The following is a 21,501-nucleotide window of genomic DNA, read 5'->3' as shown; positions in this document are numbered from 1 at the left end:
GCATACCTGGTTCAGGCACTATCTCTCAAACAGAACACAAGTAACAAAAATAGGTACATGTCACAGCTGAGGTATAGAAATAAAACATGGTGTCCCTCAAGGCACCATATTATCATCCACTCTGTTCAACATATACATTAACGATGTTCATAACCTGGCCATAAGAAGTCAAATATTTCAGTACGCATATGACACTGCACTACTAGCAATCCACACAGACATCAACATGGCACTCTCCAAAGCACAACAATACCTAAATGAAATCACAACATACTTCTACCAAAACCGAGATGTTAATAATAACATATTATTAATACAACCCGAGAATCATGCGCCCTGCACTGCTTTCGATACACTGTCACACATGCTGCTGCATTAACAACAAAAAACCTGCCAATGTCCCAAAATCAAACCTGTAACACATGTAAAATACCTTAGTCTTTACATAGATTGCCACCTTAAATGTACAAAACATATAGAATACCTACATACCAAACTCCGCATCATCGCAGCGAAACTCTTCCAAGTAAAAGACATTATTCCATCTAACATAAAAAAACTCCTATATTACGGTATCTGCAAATCCTTACTCAGATATGGTATAACAGTCTATGCAAACACATCAAACAGCGACCTAACAAAATTAGAAATAGTACATAGGAAAATTGTGTCAACATTCATTTGGACACCTTATATGCAACAGCCAATATCCGACCAGCACATGGCAACACACAGAATCCTGAGCCTTAAAAATCTGAAACATCACATAATATTACTAAGGAATTACTTCAACATTGCCTATCGAAACAACAGAAACACATATTGTATAACACGACCCACAACAACTCTCTACATCCCTACACCCTTCAATAACTCATATGGTTCTTTAGTGAGATCACATCAGATACCCACGCTACTCAACAACTCAACTACCAAGAAATTTAAAACACATAGACAACTACAGAACATTAAAACAGGAACTCTGGAAAATATACCAACAAAGTTAATATACCTTTAACCACCTTACTGGCCATTAAAGATCAAATACGCATCCTCAAAAGCTTCGTATCCATTATAAATTTCAATGTAAAATCAATGGTATTACTTATTTAAAGTAAAGAGCCAATAGGCTTCATTTCGCCGATGTAAAACATTATTTAAATTAAGGGGATATTAAATCCCACATTGTTTTAAAACCGAATAAGAAACTCAAAGATTGGAATCAAAGAATTTCATGCCGAATATATAGTAACTCTAAATGTATCGACAATACATTTAGAGTTACTATATATTCGTAAGCTAAAGCACGTAGTTCAAGTACATAGTACAAACTAGGGCAACTTGTTGCAAAGGTAGAGAAAGTTCTGATCGCTCTTCTTAGTATTTTTCATAATGTAAAACCCATCTCCTAGGAGATGTATGATGTTATACATTATGGTGGGAGGTCACTACCCAGACCGGTTTCGATCTTTATTGAGATCTCATTAGTGAGTAGCTAGACCAAAGTATAATACTAAGGGTATAGTGAAAAGAACTTATATACTCTGCTATATGAGTTGTCAAAAAGGTGCAACCAAAAATTATTTAAATTAAAAAGAGCCAATAGGCTTCATTTCGGCGATGCTTTAGCTTATGCTAGTAGTCGCCAATACATTTATAGTTACTATATATTCGGCATGAAACTCTTTGATTCCGATCTTTGAGTTTCTTATTCGGTTTTAAAACAATGTGGGATTTAATATCCCCTTAATTTAAATAATGTTTTACATTGCTGAAATGAAGCCTATTGGCTCTTTACTTTAAATAATTTGTGGGTGCAACGTTTTGACAACTCCTATAGCAGAGTATATAAGTTCTTTTCGCTATTCCTTTAGTATTATACTTTGGTCTAACTACTCACTGATGAGATTTCAATAAAGATCGAAACTGGTTTGGGTACTGACCTCCCACCATAATGTATAACATCATACATCTCCTAGGAAATGGGTTTTACATTATGGAAAATACTAAGAATAGCGATCAGAACTTTCTCCACCTTTGCAACGAGTTGCCCTAGTTTGTACTACATACTTGAACTACGTGCTTTAACTTACGCTAGTAGTCGCCAATACGTTTATAGTTACTGTATATTCGGCTTGAAACTCTTTGATTCTGATCTTTGAGTTTCTTATTCGGTTTTAAAACAATGTGGGATTTAATATCCCCTTAATTTAAATAATTTTAATCAATGGTATTACAATTCTAATATGCACTTCGCATCCATGGTAATATGGTCATATATATACGTCCTGGCCAGTAGCATGGGTAATACTAATATAAACATCACAAATCGCCAGCATTCAATGCCTATATCCCATCCATAAACAGTAATAACAACATAAATAGTGAAGGCTAATCCCACTCTCTTCATAAAAGCTAACCCAAGCTTCGAAGTAGGTGGGATTAATTTGCCTCATTGATCGACACATAATCCTCATAATCAAAGACTGCAAATTATGTAACAAAACAGTCAGTACAGTGTATAATAATAATGAAGATACAGATATAAAAAAATAGTATATTTTTTTTTGAAAAGAAATAATGTGCCTTAAACTGCGTACAGTATAATGTACAGAGCATCAAGTATAATATGCATTAATTATAAATATGTAAATACTCTATACGATGAAAATAGAAAAATTGTTATTTTATATATAATGTGTAAACATGCAAAAAAATGTCTAATAATCATCTGTAATAATCATATGTATGTAATTTATCTGAGACATTATCATTATTATTATTATCATCATTGTTCTGGGCAACTCCAAGGAGTCGACAGACTCATCGAGGGAGGCCCTAACATCATGTCAAGAACAACTATTCGACATTGACACGGTATCTATCATACCTTGCCTTGAACTCATTCACGGTCGTAGCACCCACAACAGACTCTGGAAGCTTATTCCACTCATTCACCACTCTCCAAGTAAAAAACCTAGCTCTAACACCCTTGTCAACCACGCCCTTGCCCAGCTTCCATGCATGGCCCCTAGTCCTCCCACCACCACCAGTCATATTTTCAAAAATATCTTCTGGATCAATCTTACAGAAACCCTTCAGTAATTTGAATGTCTCAATCATATCACCCCTCCTTCGCCTATCGTCCAATCCCTGCAACCCACAAATCTTCAACCTATTCTCATAAGGTTCATTCCACAGACTTGCTATCATCTTGGTCACTCGTCTCTGGATCCTCTCCACTTCCTCCCCATCACAAAGAAACCCTGGTGCCCATAACTGGGCACAGTAGTCCAGATGGGGTCTTATCAAGGCTTGATACAGAGGAACAACAACTTGTTTGTCTCTGCATGTTAAAGTATTTTTCAGAAGCCAAGTGATTTGATGAGCTGATTTAGTCACTTTTGCAATGTGCCCCCTAAACTTCAATTCCCTATCTACCAACACTCCCAAATCCCTGGCCTCATCAATCTCCTGGAGTACGGTTCCACCAATGTGATATACTGCTGCTATTATTTTCACCCCAAAGTGCATAAACCTTACACTTTGCCACATTAAATTGACATCCATTTTTTCTAGCTCAGTCCTCCAAACTATCCAAATCATCCTGTAAAATTTTGACATCCTGTGCACTCACAATTGCTGTACCCAACTTTGCATCATCAGCAAACAAGTGAACACTTCCTCTCAAATCCTTTCCTATATCATTGATGAACAAATTGAAAAGCAGTGGTCCAAGAACAGAGCCCTGCGGCACACCACTAGTCACAAGCCGTCTTTTAGACTCCACTCCTGAATAAACCCTCTCTGATATCTCTCCTTCAACCACCCTCCTATCCATCTCACCAACCCTATATCTATCCCCATCTGCTCCAGTTTACTGATTAGGATTCCATGTAGTATCCTGTCAAAGGCCTTGGCAAGGTCCAGTAGTATCACTGTAAACCCATTACCCCAATCCACTTCAGCCATCACTGTGTTATAAAACGTGAGCAAGTTACTGAGGCTTGATCTACCCTTCACAAAACCATGTTGTACCCCATACAATATCCCATTTTCATCTATCCAATCCTGTATTCTTTTCTTGACTAATTTCTCTAAGACCTTGACAGTGATTCCTGATATGCTAATCGGTCGGTAATTTACAACAGCAGTCTTGGAACCACCTTTATGCAGTGGAACTATTTTCCCCTCTTTCCACCCCCTCGGAACTAACCCAGACTCAAGACTCAATTTAAACAAAATGGTCAAGGGTACTGACAATTCTTTAGCTGCTTCTCGTATGACACGAGCTGGTATACCATCCAATCCCACGGATGTATTGACATTGAGGTTATGCATTAGACTACTCACCTCCACTTCATTCACCACAATTCCCGTATAATCTACTGGTTTATTCATTTCTGCAATGTCACCACCTCGTTGATATATACTTGCAAAGTGCTCACTAAATAACTCAACTATATCAACTGATTCAGTTACCTTCCTACCATCAGCATTCTTTAAAAGCATTCTGCCATGTACATTTTTCCTTTTACTTGCTACGTATCTAAAAAACTGTTTAGGATTCTCTTTAGCTTGCATGGCTAATGTTCTTTCGTAATCCTTTTTTGCTTTTCTTACCAAACTAGTTACCCTTCTGGCATGCGCTTTATACCGTTCATGTGCCTGCCGGTCACCTTTCTCCTTAAATTCCATCCATAGTTGTTTCTTTTTTTTTGCAGGCTCAAGCTTAATGGTGTTATTCATCCATTTAACCCCTACTTGATTTATTATTCGGACTCTAGGTATACAGTCAGCCATTGCTTCATGCAAACACTTCTTAACTGCCTCCCATGCACTATCAACTTCTAGTTCTTGCAGTTGTACATGCCATGGCACTGAACCAATCAAACTCCTAAGCTTGTCATACTTTCCAGCCCAATAATTCCACATGTACCCTGTCTTAATTGAAAATTCCACACCTTTTGCCACCTCCAAAGTCAAGACCCTATGATCACTCTCACCAATTGGTGGCAATGTGGTCATATTTGTTACAGCCAAATCCTCAGATGTAATTACTAGGTCAAACACTCTCTGACCCCTAGTATTTTCCATTACATGCTGTCGCAGATAGTTATCCCTTAATAACCGCATAAAATCCAATTCCTTCCTCCTGTGTGTCCTCTCCTCACTCCAATCAATGCGACCATAATTGAAATCTCCCATAATAATTACCCTCCTTCCACTCATTTCTTCTATTTGCTTGTGCATACTGTCACCACCATCTTTTCCATCATCTGGTCTGTAGCAGCACCCAATTGTATATTTAGTTCTGCTAGCCACAATCTCACACCAAATGGCCTCAAATGTGCTCTTTTCTCTATCCTGCAATTCAACTTCTATTCTCCTTGGCTGTAGCTGATTAGCTATCATCAACAATACTCCTCCCCTTCCCCCCTTTTTATTCTCCCTGTCATTCCTGAACACACTATATCCATCACATTCAATCCCACTAGCTATATCATCTACAGTCAGCCATGATTCACTAATACCAATAACCTGTGGTCTGGAAGTGCCAACCATGGCCAAAAACTCTTCCTTCTTGTTCCTAATACTCCCAGCATTAGTGTACATGAATTTAAGACCCCCATTAGCGCCAACCATACCTTGATGCCTTATATTAACTATCCCACTCTGATTTGTTGTCCTTATTCGCTCGGGCATATTATATTCATTCATACATTCAAATGCCTCCCTAAGGACTGTATATCTACCCCCCCTTTAATAAATCTAGTTTCCCTGAATTTGCATATCCACTACATTCAGCAACACTTTCTCAAGTCTCCTTACACCATAACCATTCAAATGCAAGCCATCCATCTTATATAGATCCTTTCACCCATCGAACTCAATCCACACATCCACAAATTCCACACCACTCTTCATACATAACCCATGCATAAAATCATTTGCAATTATGGCCCTCCTTTTAAACATTTCACTGTCATACCGTGGCAAAAGACTAATCATTCTAACTCTCTCACTCTTTTCTTTTGCTACCTCAAACAATTCATTCAGGTCTTCTATCATTTCCATTTTATCGCCTTTCAAATCATTCGTACCTGCCACAACAATCATTTCTTTCACCCTTTCCTTTTGCTCTCTAATAGACTCAGTTACATCCTTTATGGTTGCACCAGGTTGGTACGATTTTGTCAAATCCTCTACTAACACACCTCGTACTAACGAGTCTCCATACAGCACTGTATCCTTCATTTTGTTCATGTTCACACTCATATACGTATTTTTCCTGTCATACTTTTTATTATTGGCTGGTTCAATCAGTTGACTTTTGCTCATACGCTATAGCTGCTGTTTTGCCCTTTGTATCGCACCATTCAACAACGCAATCTCACTCATTGCATCTAGCTCATCTTTTTTATTCTCTGTAAAACCATTAATACTATCATTCACACTCTCACAATTCTCTGGTACAACCTCGCCGTTTCTTGTCATATCCCTATTTTCTTCATTCTGAAGTTTGACAAAATTATCACACTCATGATCTGAAATACACTTCAATTCCTCATTCTCCCTACATTTTCTACACACATTCACTCCTTTATTATCATCCACCCACACTCTGACCGCACTCCGCAAAGCGTACATTTCGCAGATAGTACACCGAATCATCTCCTTTACATTACCATTTTTGAAAGAAGATGGTGAACCAATACTGGTAATTAGTTTACGGAATTAACAATGCATATAAAGTATATTAATTAAAGAAAACTTTAATAAATAACTTCTATATTTCGGCAACGTCACACTGCCATCTTCAGGAACATAAAGATATGATATGTGTACACAGAAACTAACAAAAGCAAATGAGGAAGAAAGCAAGAAACTAATATTGCTCCTAAAGTCCTAATGGTGCCCTCTGGCAGGCTGATTTGGTTGTCTTGGCAATTGGGCTGAAGTTCTCAAAATGTAAGTCTCCCAAATTTGGGGTAGTTTCATGCACCCAAATTTGTTGAGGTTAGGAACACTTTTTAGAGCTGCTGAAGATTCCTTGAATAATCTCTCGTATTTAAACTTGCTGCGGTGTATTATTTTTGTTTTCTTCCGGCGAATTCGATGGTGGGTATCTAAGGCATGGTCGGCCAGCCCAGAGTGGCTGTACTGGTGAAACCGGATGTAGTCTTTGTGTTCTGAAATCCTGATATTTGTTGTTCTGCCTGTTTGGCCACAGTAGGACAATTTGCAGCTGCAAGGGACCTGGTATACACCAGGTAGGTCTAGGGGAAGTGGTTGGTAGAGCGGATAAGGGATGCCAACTTTTTATATGGTCTGTATCAGGAAGTAAGGTCATATTTTCTGAGGATATTGGTTATTTTCTCAGAGGTGCCCTGGATGTAGGGGATGGTGTTAGATTTGGTGTAATCTTTATTGTGGAGGGGGGTTGTGGTTTACTGTTTTGAGTATTTTTTGGATTTTTTTGGGGTTATAGCCATTGGCTAAGAAAGTGTTGTGGATATGGTGTAGTACAGTAGTTAGGGCCTTGTCATCTGAGCAGATTAATTTTGCCCTGTTATTTAGTGTTTTTATAACCCCATATTGTTGTGAGGGGGGGGGGGATTGCTGGTGAATGTATCTACCAGTATGGGTGGGTTTTCTGTAAACAGAGAACACCAAAGATCCATCAAGCTGGCGGGTGATTAAAGTGTCTAGGAAGGGGAGGGTGTTGTTTTCCTCTTTTTCTAAGGTGAACTGAACTCTGGGGGTGTTGGTTGTTTAAGTGTGTTAGGAAGGAGTGGAGTGAGTCTGAGCCAGTGGCCAAATAGCGAACACATCATCCACGTAACGAAGCCAAATAGTGGGTTTTTTTGGGGGGGAGTTTAAGGCTTTCTCTTCAAAGTTCTCCATAAAGAAATTGGCCAAGGATGGGGAAAGTGGTGAACCCGTGGCTGTCCCCTCTATCTGTTTGTAGAACTTTCCTTGCCAAACGAAATAGCCTGAGTTCATTGTGAACTGAAATAGGGCTGAGATATCGGGAGGAAACTTGGCTTGGATGAACTCTAGGGTTTCTTTGAATGGGACATTAGTGAATAGGGAGGAGACGTCAAAACTGACCATTATGTCAGTATGTTGGAGTGAGAGGTTTTCTACACTGGCTTTAAAGTGGGCTGAGTTTTTTATGTGTGATGGTGTGTTGCCAGTATAGTGTGTGAGCGTTTTGGCTAAATGTTTGGCTAATTTATATGTGGGGGGAATCAATGCCATCCACTATGGGACGTAATGGCACATTTTGTTTATGTATTTTTGGGAGTCCATATAATTGCGGGGGGGGGTCTAGAGTTATAAGGTTTTAGTTTGTTAGTGACTTCCACAGGCCAAGAAGTGACTTTCTTAAAGAGTCTGTGGAGAGTTCTGATCTGAGAGCTTGTAGGATTATTTTCAATAGCGAGGTAGGTAGTACGGTCTAGTACTAAAGCATTAAGTTTACCTTTGTAGTCCTTTTGATTTAGCACTACAGTGGCGTTTCCCTTATCCGTTTTGGTGATTACTATTTTTTTTGTTATTCTTCATTTCTTGTAGGGCTGCATATTCGTCTTTGGATAGGTTGGTTTTTGGAGGTTTGGCTTTAGTGAGAACACCAACTACATCCAGTCTGACATTGTTGGCGATGTGGTTAGGCAGGTTGCAAATCCCACTTTCTATTTGAATCATGATATCTTCGCAACCTGTCTAACCACATCGCCAACAACGTCAGACTGGATGTAGTCAGTGTTCTCACTAAAGCCAAACCTCCAAAAACCAACATATCCAAAGACGAATATGCAGCCCTACAAGAAATGAAAAATAACAAAAAAAAATAGTAATCACCAAAGCGGATAAGGGAAACACCACTGTGGTGCTAAATCAAAAGGACTACAAAGGTAAGCTTAATGCTTTAGTACTAGACCATACTACTTACCTCCCTATTGAATATAATCCTACCAGCTCTCAGATTAGAACTCTCCACAGACTCCTTAAGAAAGTCACTTCTTGGCCTGTGGAAGTCACTAACAAAATAAAACCCTATAACTCTAGACCTTCCCCCCCCCCGATTATATGGTCTCCCAAAAATACATAAACAAAATGTGCCATTACGTCTCATAGTGGATGGCATTGATTACCCCACATATAAATTAGCCAAACATTTAGCCAAAATGCTGACACACTAAACTGGCAACACACCATCACACATAAAAAACTCAGCCCACTTTAAAGCCAGTGTAGAAAACCTCTCACTCCAACACACTGACATAATGGTCAGTTTTAACGTCTCCTCCCTATTCACTAATGTCCCACTCAAAGAAACCCTAGAGCTCATCCAAGCCAAGTTTCCTCTCGATATCTCAGCCCTATTTCAGTTCACAATAAACTCAGGCTATTTCGTTTGGCAAGGAAAGTTCTACAAACAGATAGAGGGGACAGCCATGGGTTCACCACTTTTCCCATCCTTGGCCAATTTCTTTATGGAGACCTTTGAAGAGAGAAAGCCTTAAACTCCACCCCACAAAAACCCACTTTTTGGATTCGTTACGTGGATGATGTGTTCGCTATTTGGCCACATGGCTCAGACTCACTCCACTCCTTCCTAACACACTTAAACAACCAACACCCCAGAGTCCAGTTCACCTTAGAAAAAAAGGAAAACAACAACCTCCCCTTCCTAGACACTTTAATCACCCGCCAGCTTGATGGATCTTTGGTTTTCTCTGTTTACAGAAAACCCACCCATACTGGCAGATACATTCACCATCAATCTCCCTCCCCCACACACACACATAACAATATGGGGTTATAAAAACACTATATAACAGGGCAAAATTAATCTGCTCAGATGACAAGGCCCTAACTACTGAACTAAACCACATCCACAACACTTTCTTAGCCAATGGCTATAACCCCAAAAAAATCTAAAAAATACTCAAACCAGTAAACCACAACCCCCCCCCCCCCCCTCCACAATAAAGATTACACCAAATCTATCACCATCCCCTACATCCAGGGCACCTTCCTAGACACTTTAATCACCCGCCAGCTTGATGGATCTTTGGTTTTCTCTGTTTACAGAAAACCCACCCATACTGGCAGATACATTCACCATCAATCTCCCCCCCACACACACACATAACAATATGGGGTTATAAAAACACTATATAACAGGGCAAAATTAATCTGCTCAGATGACAAGGCCCTAACTACTGAACTAAACCACATCCACAACACTTTCTTAGCCAATGGCTATAACCCCAAAAAAATCTAAAAAATACTCAAACCAGTAAACCACAACCCCCCCCCCCCTCCACAATAAAGATTACACCAAATCTATCACCATCCCCTACATCCAGGGCACCTCTGAGAAAATAACCAATATCCTCAGAAAATATGACCTTACTTCCTGTTACAGACCATATAAAAAGTTGGCATCCCTTATCCGCTCTACCAACCACTTCCCCTAGACCTACCTGGTGTATACCAGGTCCCTTGCAGCTGCAAATTGTCCTACTTTGGCCAAACAGGCAGAACAACAAATATCAGGATTTCAGAACACAAAGACTACATCCGGTTTCACCAGTACAGCCGCTCTGGGCTGGCCGACCATGCCTTAGATACCCACCATAGAATTCACTGGAAGAAAACAAAAATAATACACTGCAACAAGTTTAAATACAAGAGATTATTCAAGGAATCTTCAGCAGCTCTAAAAAACGTTCCTAACCTCAACAAATTTGGGTGCATGAAACTACCCTAAATTTGGGAGACTTATATTTTGAGAACTTCAGCCCAACTGCCAAGTCAACCAAATTAGCCCACCAGAGGGCCCCATTAGGACGTTAGGAGCAATATTAGTTTCTTGCTTTCTTCCTCATTTGCTTTTGTTAGTGCCTGCATGCACATACCATATCTTTATGTTCCTGAAGATGGCAATGTGACGTTACCGAAATATAGAAGTTATTTATTAAAGTTATCTTTAATTAATATACTTTATATGCGTTGTTAATTCCGTAAACTAATTACCAGTTATGTATGACCAGCGTATAAGCCTTGCTACTAGAAAGATGGTGAACCATCATTACTGGCCGCCATTTTCCTTCGTACTTGGCCCATACTTACTAGTAACGTATTTTATCAAATTATAAATTATAAACACCAAAAACACACAAATAGACGCACTAAGATATGCAAGGCAAACAAAACTACGCAATATGAAAGTAATTTTATCAACAATAACTGAAAATAACGCTTATCTTATCAGGAGCTTTCACGAACACTACACACTACGAATCCCTCTAGCGGCGACTTTCCGACGCAGATTATGTTATAAAACACTTTAGCACACTAACTACACTAATAAAACTAAAATATACTAAATAAAATAAAACTAAAATTTACATTTTTAAAAAAATCTCTGTACTCTACATTTTGTACTGAACAGAAAATGTAATAGTATGTATATACTATATGTATATAAATGCTCTGTTTGATGATAAATAAAATGTGAGTTAAAAAATGGATAATTTCCGTGTAATCTTCATTTAATATTAGAAGAACACGTGTTGTAAATATAGATGCAAAAAAGTATTATTATTATTATCAAAATTTTAATTGAAATGCAATGTAGAGACTGAATCACATATGCAGCATTTAGTGCTGAATTTTGTAAAAAATACAAGCTGGAATGTCACTAAAGACGATTATTGTAATTGTGTAAATATTTTAGAAATCAATAAAAAAACATATGTAAAAAAATAGATTGAGCAAAATGTTAAATGTAAAATTTATTATTATGTACATTTACATTTCTAAAAAAATCACTGTATTCTACATTTTGTACTGAACAGAAAATGTAATAGTATGTATATACTATATATATGTATATAAATGCTCTGTTTGATGATAAATAAAATGTTATTACAGTTAAAAAAAAAAAAAAGAAAAAAAAAAGAGACCTCTAGGGAGTCAGAGACTCATCGAGGGAGGCCACATACTACACATACCAGCTATCACCCACCCTCCCAACAATATGAGATTATAAAAACCCTATATTATTATTATTATTATGAAGAGAGACCTCAAGGGAGTCAGAGACTCATTGAGGGAGGCCACATACTGCACACACACCAGCTATCATACTTATTCTTGAATTCATTCACACTGCTTGCACTCACAATATCCAATGGCAATCCATTCCAATCATCCACCACTATGAGAGAAAACTCTAGTCCTCACCCCCACCCCTTCTAGCGGCCTTCATTCTCAGCTTCCAAGGACGCCCTCTCATCCTTTCCCCACCCTCCATAAATTGAAAATTTTCATCAGTCGAAATCCTGTATGATCCTTTCAGAAGTTTGTAAGTCTCAATCATATCTCCTCTCTTTCTCCTGTTTGCTAGTGTCAAATTGCAGTCTATAAATTCTCAATCTGTCTTCATAATCAGTATTCCACAATCCTGATATCATTTTTAACACCCTCCTTTGTACTCTCTCCAATATATCAGAATCACAACGGAAACCAGGAGACCAGATCTGCACACAATAGTCCAAGTGAGGTCTTATCAAAGCATTGTAAAGAGGCAAAATAACATCCTTATCTGAACATTCATTATATGAACATTCATTTCAACATTGCAATTATCTTTTGAGTTGTATTTGCAATCTTTCCCACATGACCCCGAACTTCAACTTCCTATCTATTAACACTCCAAGATCCCTAGCCTCATCAGTTTCTTCTAGCCTAATCCCACTAATATAATACGACATTGGATATGTAATCATGCCAAAGTGAATGACTTTACATTTACTGACATTGAACTGACACCCATTTTCGCATGTCCATAAGTCCAGCCTATTCAAATCATTCTGCAAGTGCAAGTACTGCATATCAGCAGCATTCCTGATTACCTTACCTATCTTTGCATCATCAGCAAATAGCTGAATGTTGCTTGTCAAATCTTTCCCAATATCATTAATGTACAGATTGAATAACAGTGGACCAAGCACTGATCCTTGTGGTGTGATCCTATTTAAGATAACACCACTTGTTATCTTAAATCTTGCAGACTCACCTCCCCCATATACCACTTTTTGATATCTGTCAGTCAGCCATCGTCTTATTCATGTTAATATTCTATAACCCAAACCCATTTTCTTCAATTTATGCAACAGTCTATCATGCTGTATTCTGTCAAAAGCTTTAGCAAAATCCAAAAGTATCATGCTGTATCCATTCCCCTTGTCTAGTTCAATGGTAGCATTGTTATAGAATGTGAGCAAGTTGCTAAAACATGACCTTCCCTTAGTAAACCCATGTTGTTCATTGCAAAGTAGAGATTCACTGTCACCCCATTTCTGAATGCGAGCTCTAACTAATTTTTCCAAAATCTTCGCCACCACTCCTGAGATACTAATTGGTTGATGGGTGAATACGTCAGTCTTTGCACCACCCTTGTGTAATGGAATTACCATACATTCCTTCCATTCCTGCGTAATCTTCCCTGTTCTGAGACTCATATTAAACAACCTGGTCAAAGGAATGGCCAGTTCAGCTGAACACTCTTTTGGCACATGTCACGTCATCAGTCCCTATTGCTGAATTATTAGTATTATTATTCAGGCCTCCATGGAGTCAAAAGACTCATTGTGGGAGGTCCTTTCTAAGAACATAAAGTCTGTCAAGACTCATCGAGGGGAACAGCTCTAATACCTCATCCTCATACACCTATATTCATGGTAAATTGAAATAATTCAAAAATTTCATTAAATAATTCAGTTTACCATGAATGCAGGTTACTTTACATGGGGGGGCTGGGAATTCTACAAACAGATTAATGGTACTGCTATGGGTCCCCCCCCCATTAGCAAATTTTTACATGGAACACTTTGAAAACAAAGTACTTACCACAGCTACATACAAGCCACAAGTGTGGTTACGCTATGTAGATGATGTGTTTGCCATCTGGCCCCATGGACAAGACACTTTGGATGCTTTTGTCACCTACCTAAACAGCCAACACTCCAAAATTCTCTTCACAGTAGAAAAAGAATCAAATAACTGTTTACCATTTCTTGACACATTAGTCACCTGCCTGTCAGATGGTTCACTATCTTTTTCTATTTACAGAAAGCCTACACACATAGGAAGATACCTACATAAACAATCACATCATCATCCAGTCCAACAGTACGGCATTTTAAAAACACTTACACACAGAGCCAGAGCCATTTGTTCTAACGATACAGCTCTGACCACCGAACTCCAATACCTGCGCCATACATTCTTAGCCAACGGCTACAATCCCTACAAAATAGATAAAATGCTACATAGGCCCATTACTCTGCCCTCCCCTAATACACAAGAATACAACATGACCATTTCTATTCCCTATATCAGAGGTACATCGGAAAAGATAGCCTAAGTATTGTTGAAACATGGCCTTCGCACCACTTTCAAACCTCATGTCAAGCTGGCAACTCTGATCCACTCACCTAAGGATAAACTTCACCCTTTAGCACACCCAGGAGTATGAAGTTCTGTGTGACTGTGATTTGGCCTATTATGGGCAAACAGGAAGATCAGTGAACATCCGCCTGGAAGAAAATGAAAGATACATTCGCTACTATTACTATGGCAAGTCGGGACTGGCAGACCATGCTTTGGACACTCCTTCAGACAGGATTAGATGGAGGAAAACTAATGTGCTATTTAGGAGTCGTTATAGATCTGAAAGATTATTTTTTGAGTCAGCAATGGCTTTGAAGAATTCTCCCAACCTTAACAAATATGGTTGCATTAATTTGCCAAAAATTTGGGAAACGGTTATCCTAAGAAAAACTCCTGGATAACTGCTATTTTTTTTTTTATTTTTTTTATTTATTTATTTTTTTTTTTTTTCTCATTAGAGGGCGCCAAAAAATAGTACTTTAGATCTTTTGTCTTTTGCAATTATATTGTTTCACTCACTCACTGTCGCGTTTACATGTGTGTTGTGCTCTGATGATGCTGAGTTGAAAATCAGCGAAATATAAGCGTTAATAAAACATCTTTGTTGTTAAAAGTGTTTGTGGTGTTGTTAATACCGTGAAAAATAAGTCATGAATAACCATCAACACCTAAACTTATCGGTTAGAGAGCATATTGATAGAATTTTTGTGGGTTGTCTTTAGCATGCAGAGCCAGTTTCTTTTCATACTCATACTTTGCTTTCCATGCAACAGTTGTGACTATTTTAGCAGCTTATAATAAGTTTTAAAAGAGGTATACTGTGAGTAGACATATCGATACAAAATTAATAACGGAAAAACTCACATATAAAGATTATTTAATAGTATAATTTTCGCCTGTGACACACAATTCCAAAAAGCGCCACCTAAGTAGCTGGTGTAAGATAACTAAAGTGTAAGATAAAATAACTGGTGTAAGACACACAGGCGAAAATTATACTATTAAATAATCTTTGTACGTGAGTTTTTCCGTTATTAATGTTGCTTATAATGTTCATAACAAGGAAAAATTAATCAATTCTGATAACAGTACTCTAACTACTGAACTCGACTACCTTCTCGACACTTTCTTAGCAACTCCCCCCCCCCCCCTACACACACACACACACAAAAATCCCCACAATAAAAAATAATAGTTACTCCAAACATTCAGAATTTTGTTACCTTCATTTTTTTATCACCTTTATCCTCTCAAATTCCTTTTACCAGTATTCTTCTCTCTATTTCTAAGCATATTTAATAGCCTACAGAGCATTTTTTTCAGCTTTGTAATATCTAAATTTTTAATACGATTATTTTATTATTATTATTGCCCCCCTCATTAAGTTGGCAGACTCATCACGGGAGGTTCATTAAACTGACAACATATTTATCACACCGAATCTTAAAATCCTTAACTCCTTGCATTAACAACACATTCTGATAATGCATTCCATTCACTGACAATTCTCAATGTCAAAAATCTACTTCTCACACCCCTCTTCACCACATTATTATTATTATCATCCTAGCTCCATGGAGTCAGAGACTCATCGGGGGGACACGCTATTGCACACGATGCTCATCCAACGATGCCGTAAACTGATTCAATGTGTCTACATTCAATACGCTCAGGCAATGCATTCCAGTCATCAACCACTCTCCATGCAAAGAACCTTCTTCTCACTCCTCTGCTCCAGCCTCTTTATACAGTTATCAGCAATGGCCTCTTGTTCAATTCCCCTCTTCTATTCTATGAAAAATCTCTTCCATGTCAACCTGATAACAATCCCTGACTAGCTTATATGTATCAATCATATCCCCTTCTCCTATTCACAAGGCTTTGCAACTTACAATCTGTCCTCGTACTCCACATTCCAAAGGCCACTGACCACTTTTGTGAATCTTCTCTGGACCCTTTCCAACATATCCTCATTACCATGAAAACCCAGTGACCATATCTGTGCATAATGAGTCATATGAGTCCTGATTAAAGCCTTATAACTGATTGGCATTATAACTTCTTCATTTCTGCATGCGTGGGTCCTCTACATCATTGCCATTATCCAATGTGATGTCTTCACAACTTGTGCTGTGTGGCCCTGAATTTCAGATCCTTGTCCACCACCACTCCCAGATCTCTCATTTTCTCTACCTCCTTTAAAGTTCCCCACCAAGTGTGTACTTTGCATCCCATCATCGCTTACCAAATCTGAAAACCTTACACTTTGCAACATTGAATTGATAGTTATACTTACCTACCCATTTATGCAGTCTATTCAAGTCCTCCTGGAAGGACACATTTGTCACTTTTTTATAGCACATAAGTAGGTTAGTAAAACATGATCTCCCTTTAACAAACCCATGCTGATAACCACGTAGAATGCTGATGTTACCAGCCCATTTCTGTATCCTGCTTCTCACCAATATCTCCAGTGCCTTCATCACAACTCCAGATATACAAATTGGTCTATAATTTGAAGTTACAGCCTTATCGCTACCATTTTGCACTGGAACAATTTTACCCTCCTTCCACTCCATTGGAACTTGTGCTGTTCTAAGACTCTCCCTTATTAAACAGGCATGCCAATGCTACTGCACAATACCCTGGAACATTCCCTTAAGGTGCATGGTGATGTGTCATCAAATCGTTTTGCCTTATTGACACCAAGGTTATTTATTTCCTCAAATAATTCCTGCTCACTTACAATTAAGCCATCCTCTGCTGTGTCCTCTAAACTTACATTTCTCATGCTTCCACCCTGATAAGGATGAAATGCTCTTATAAATTGATCATTGAATATCTCAACAATGTCTTCTGCAACAGTTACCATTCTCATACGTTAACATCATCTTACCAAGATCATTCTTCCTTCTACTTGCTACATATCTGAAAAACTCTCTACGGGTTTTTCTTTGTCTGATTTGCCAATTTCTGCTCATGCTACACTTTTGATTTCCTCACTAACTGAGACTCTGTCCTGGTTTGTTCTTTTTACTGATTTTTTACTGATGTTTGTTCTTTATGTAACTGATTATTACCATTATTCATCTTCTACTGCCTACAAACTACCTTCTTCCTGATTTCATGCTTAATCACATCATTCATCTATTTTACACCTATGTTATTCAATCTTTTGGTCTTCAGAGTACATTCGCACATTGATGCTGTTATGTATTTCTTTGTCCGTTCCCATGCAGCATTTATTTCCTTACTGCTCAACTCCTTGTTCCATGCTATAGCTCCAAGCTGTCTCCTAAGCCTGTCATAATCACCAGCCTTATATTATTATTATTATTATGTGACACCTCCAGGGAGTCCAAGGACTCATCGCAGGAGGACACTTACTCCACCTCTCAATCCACTAACTACAATGAACCACAACTACCTTCATCATTAAACCAACACCATCTACCGCCGACCACCACCACTAGTATTTTCACACATAATCATGAACATCCATGTCCACGGCAGGATTCAAACCTGCAGCCTTTTGGCTGGAGAGCAGATACACTAACCACTCGGCCAATCAGGCCGGCCTTATAATTTTACATATATCCTTTCTTCACAAAGTCTGCATATGGCTAGCCACAACCCAGGTGATCACTTCATGATCCCTCACACCAACTGGAGGAAAGTGTGAAACTCCACTCTCAATTACAACCTGTTATGAAATGATGAGATCTAAAACTCTTGACCCTCTTGTGCCCTCCATTCTGCCTGAGATAGATTCATTTTTCTTATTTCCAAATGATATATCTTCATTCTAATCTATACTGCCACAATTACAATCACCCATAATAATTACCCTTACTTTGTTCATTAATCCAAGTTGTTTATACATTTTTTCATCACCACCCTCTACATTTCTGAATCTATAGCAATATCCAACTAAATATATCTTCCCGTCAACTTCCACATTACACAACACTGCGTCATAACCATTGCCACCATTTCCCTCTTTCATGTCTACCTTATGTGACCATAATTTCCTTGCTATCATCAGCTGCACCCCCCCCCCCCTTCCTTCTTGTACTCTCTATCTTCACAAAAAATGCTGTATCCTTCCATTTCTATTCCCTTTAGAATATCATTTTCATTCAACCATGTTTCACTTATTCCAATGATTTGGAGGGGGGGGGGTTAAACTCAATCAGTAAAGCCATTTCATCTCCCTTATTTCTGATACTTTTGGCATTTGTAATCAAAAACTGTAATTTATTTTTAGGTCTATATCCAGTCCTATCCAAGCCACTTCTTGGCTGTGATTTCTTGTGATAGACATCTGGAAAGATTAGAGAGCAGAAGGAGGGTTGGTGGTGGAATAATGATGTACAAGTGGCAGTGACAGCTAAGAGGAAGGCAAAGCAGAAGTGGGATGAGTGAAGAGTGGAAGAGGACAGAGAGGTGTACAAAGAGAGAAAGCAAGAAGCCAAGAGAGTTGTGGCACAGGCGAAGGCCATGGCATATCAAGATCTGTATGATCAATTAGAAACAAAGGAAGGTCAGAGAAAAATTTACCAACTAGCGAAATGTAGAAATAAAGCAGCTAAGGACATCTTACATGTGAGGCAGATCAGAGATGCTGAAGAAAGAGTATTATGGAGGGATGTGGACATAAGAAACAGATGGAAAATATACTTTGAGGGACTTCTGAATGAGGAAAATGTAAGGACTCACAGAGGAGATGGGCAGCCTTCTGAGGGGATGGTGCAGAACATCAGTAGAATGGAAGTGACGGAGGCCATGAAGAGGATGAGGAATGGAAAAGCGGTGGGCCCCGACAGAATTCCAGTGGAGGCATGGAAGGCACTGGGGGAAGAGGGAATTGACCTGCTGTGGGACCTGTTCATGAAAGTTTGCCAACAGGAAAATATACCCGAGGAATGGAGGGAGAGTACTCTTGTTCCCATCTACAAGGGTAAAGGGGATGCACAAGACTGTAAAAATTACAGAGGAATAAAGTTGATGTCCCACACAATGAAGATCCTAGAAAGGGTTTTTGATGGTAGATTGAGGGAGGAGGTGGAGATTGCAAAGGAACAATTTGGCTTCATGCCTGGTAGATCAACAACAGATGCTATCTTTGGGTTACGACAGATGATGGAAAAATATCGAGAGAAACAAAGGGAGCTACATCTGGTATTTATTGATCTGGAGAAAGCATACGATAGAGTGCCAAGGCAAGAAGTCTGGAGGTGTCTGAGGGAGAAGAAGGTGCCGGAGAAATATGTCAGGTTGGTGCAGGAAATGTACAGAAATGTGAAGACAAGTGTTCGGACCTGTTTGGGACAGACAGAAAGTTTTCAAGTAACAGTTGGCTTGCATCAAGGGTCAGCATTAAGTCCGTTTCTGTTTAATATTGTGATGGAGGTGGTAACAGAGGAGGTGAGAGAAGATGCACCTTGGACAATGTTGTATGCAGATGACATCTTGCTGTGTGTAGATTCAAGAGAAGAAGCGGAAACTAAACTGGAAAGATGGAGAAAAGTACTGGAAGAGAGAGGTATGAGACTGAGCAGAAGTAAGACAGAGTATATGTGTTGCGCAGTGGGCGGTGGCCAGGAGTCAGACCTGGACCTGGAAGGAAATGTCATCAGGAAGGTGAGAGACTTTAGATACTTAGGTTCGACAGTGGAAGAAGATGGAGGAGGTGAGAAGGAAGTGGGATGCAGGATACAAGCAGGTTGGAGGAACTGGAGGGAGATGGCTGGAGTGTTATGTGATAAGAGGGTGCCGATCAATCTGAAAGGCAAAATTTATAGGACAGTAGTGAGGCCAGCTATGACATATGCTATAGAAACTATGGCCCTGAGGAAAAATAACATTAGCAGGATGGAAGTAGCAGAGATGAGAATGCTTAGGTGGATGTGCGGTGTGACCAGAAAGGATCATCTGAGAAATGACTATGTCAGGGGAACAGTGAAAGTTACGAACTTAGGAGCGAAAATACAGGAGGCAAGGTTGAGATGGTTTGGTCATGTGATGAGGAGGGAGGACGAATATGTGGGAAGAAGGGTCATGCAGATGGATGTGCAAGGAAGGCGGAAGCGTGGGCGGCCAAAGAAGAGATGGAGGGAGCTGGTAGAAGAGGACTTGAAGATGAAGAACTTGGATGTGGTGACAGCCCAAGACAGGAAGGTGTGGAGGAGACTCATAAGAAACAGTGACCCCACTTAAGTGGGAGAAGCTGCAGAAGAAGAAGAAGAAGATCCAGTCCTATCCAAGCCACTTCTTGGCTGTGATTTCTCCACCACTCAGCTTTATCACCACTTACCACATATATCTTCTCCATCTCAACTTCTTCACCCATATCACAATATACTCCATCTTCATACACACACATTGACTGCAATTTTCAATATTCACTCTGCTTATGCCATGTCTCCCTGTCTGCCTGGCTCTTCACCACATTCTTACATAACTTCCAGGGATGGCCTGTGGTTTTTTTCCATTCACTTTCTACTCTTTATCCACCAAATGCTGCAATCCACATTTCTTCATCCTCTCTTCATTCCAAAGTCCTGATACTGTCTTAGTCACTTGTCTCTGGACCCTCTACAATGTTTCCATATCAAACTGAAAACCAGGTGACCAACTTTGAGCACATTAATGAAGTCTTCTCTTGAATTTTGTTTAGCTGCATTTCCACATACCCTTCATTATATCTTTCATTATATTCCAGGAGGGCACATGCTGATTTACTTGCTATACACTTTGGTTATTATTATTTATTTTTATTATTATTTTTTTTTTTGCAGTACCATCTCTTTAACGTCTTGAGTTTATGAAGGTCTGATTTTTTTTTGTCCTTGCAAATTTCCTCACTGCTTTCTTACCTGTCTGTCTCACTAAGTACTTTCTGCAGATTTTGCCATTAATTTTTTTTTCTTGTTTTTAAACTCTTTATCTCCAATAAATATGTGCCATTTGATAATTGACATATTTTAATGAAGTATATGTTAACAAATTCTTTCATTTTTTCTT

The 21,501-nt window shown here is 38.9% G+C and overlaps 1 protein-coding gene across 3 annotated transcripts in view; it reads left to right on the top strand.

Annotated features, from left to right (window-relative positions):
• The window catches only part of LOC150093698 (kielin/chordin-like protein), a 1,333,292-nt gene that overhangs the window by 946,714 nt on the left and 365,077 nt on the right, over nt 1-21,501 (top strand). The gene's annotated exons all lie outside the window — the stretch shown is intronic.

The sequence above is a fragment of the Typopeltis vanoorti genome, chromosome 23 (assembly GCF_054136105.1).
Source record: "Typopeltis vanoorti isolate ZY-2024b chromosome 23, IOZ_Tvanoo_1.0, whole genome shotgun sequence".
NCBI lineage: Eukaryota > Metazoa > Arthropoda > Arachnida > Uropygi > Thelyphonidae > Typopeltis > Typopeltis vanoorti.
The sequence above is the reverse complement of the archived record's forward strand: the minus strand, read 5'-3'. Positions and strand labels throughout refer to the sequence as shown.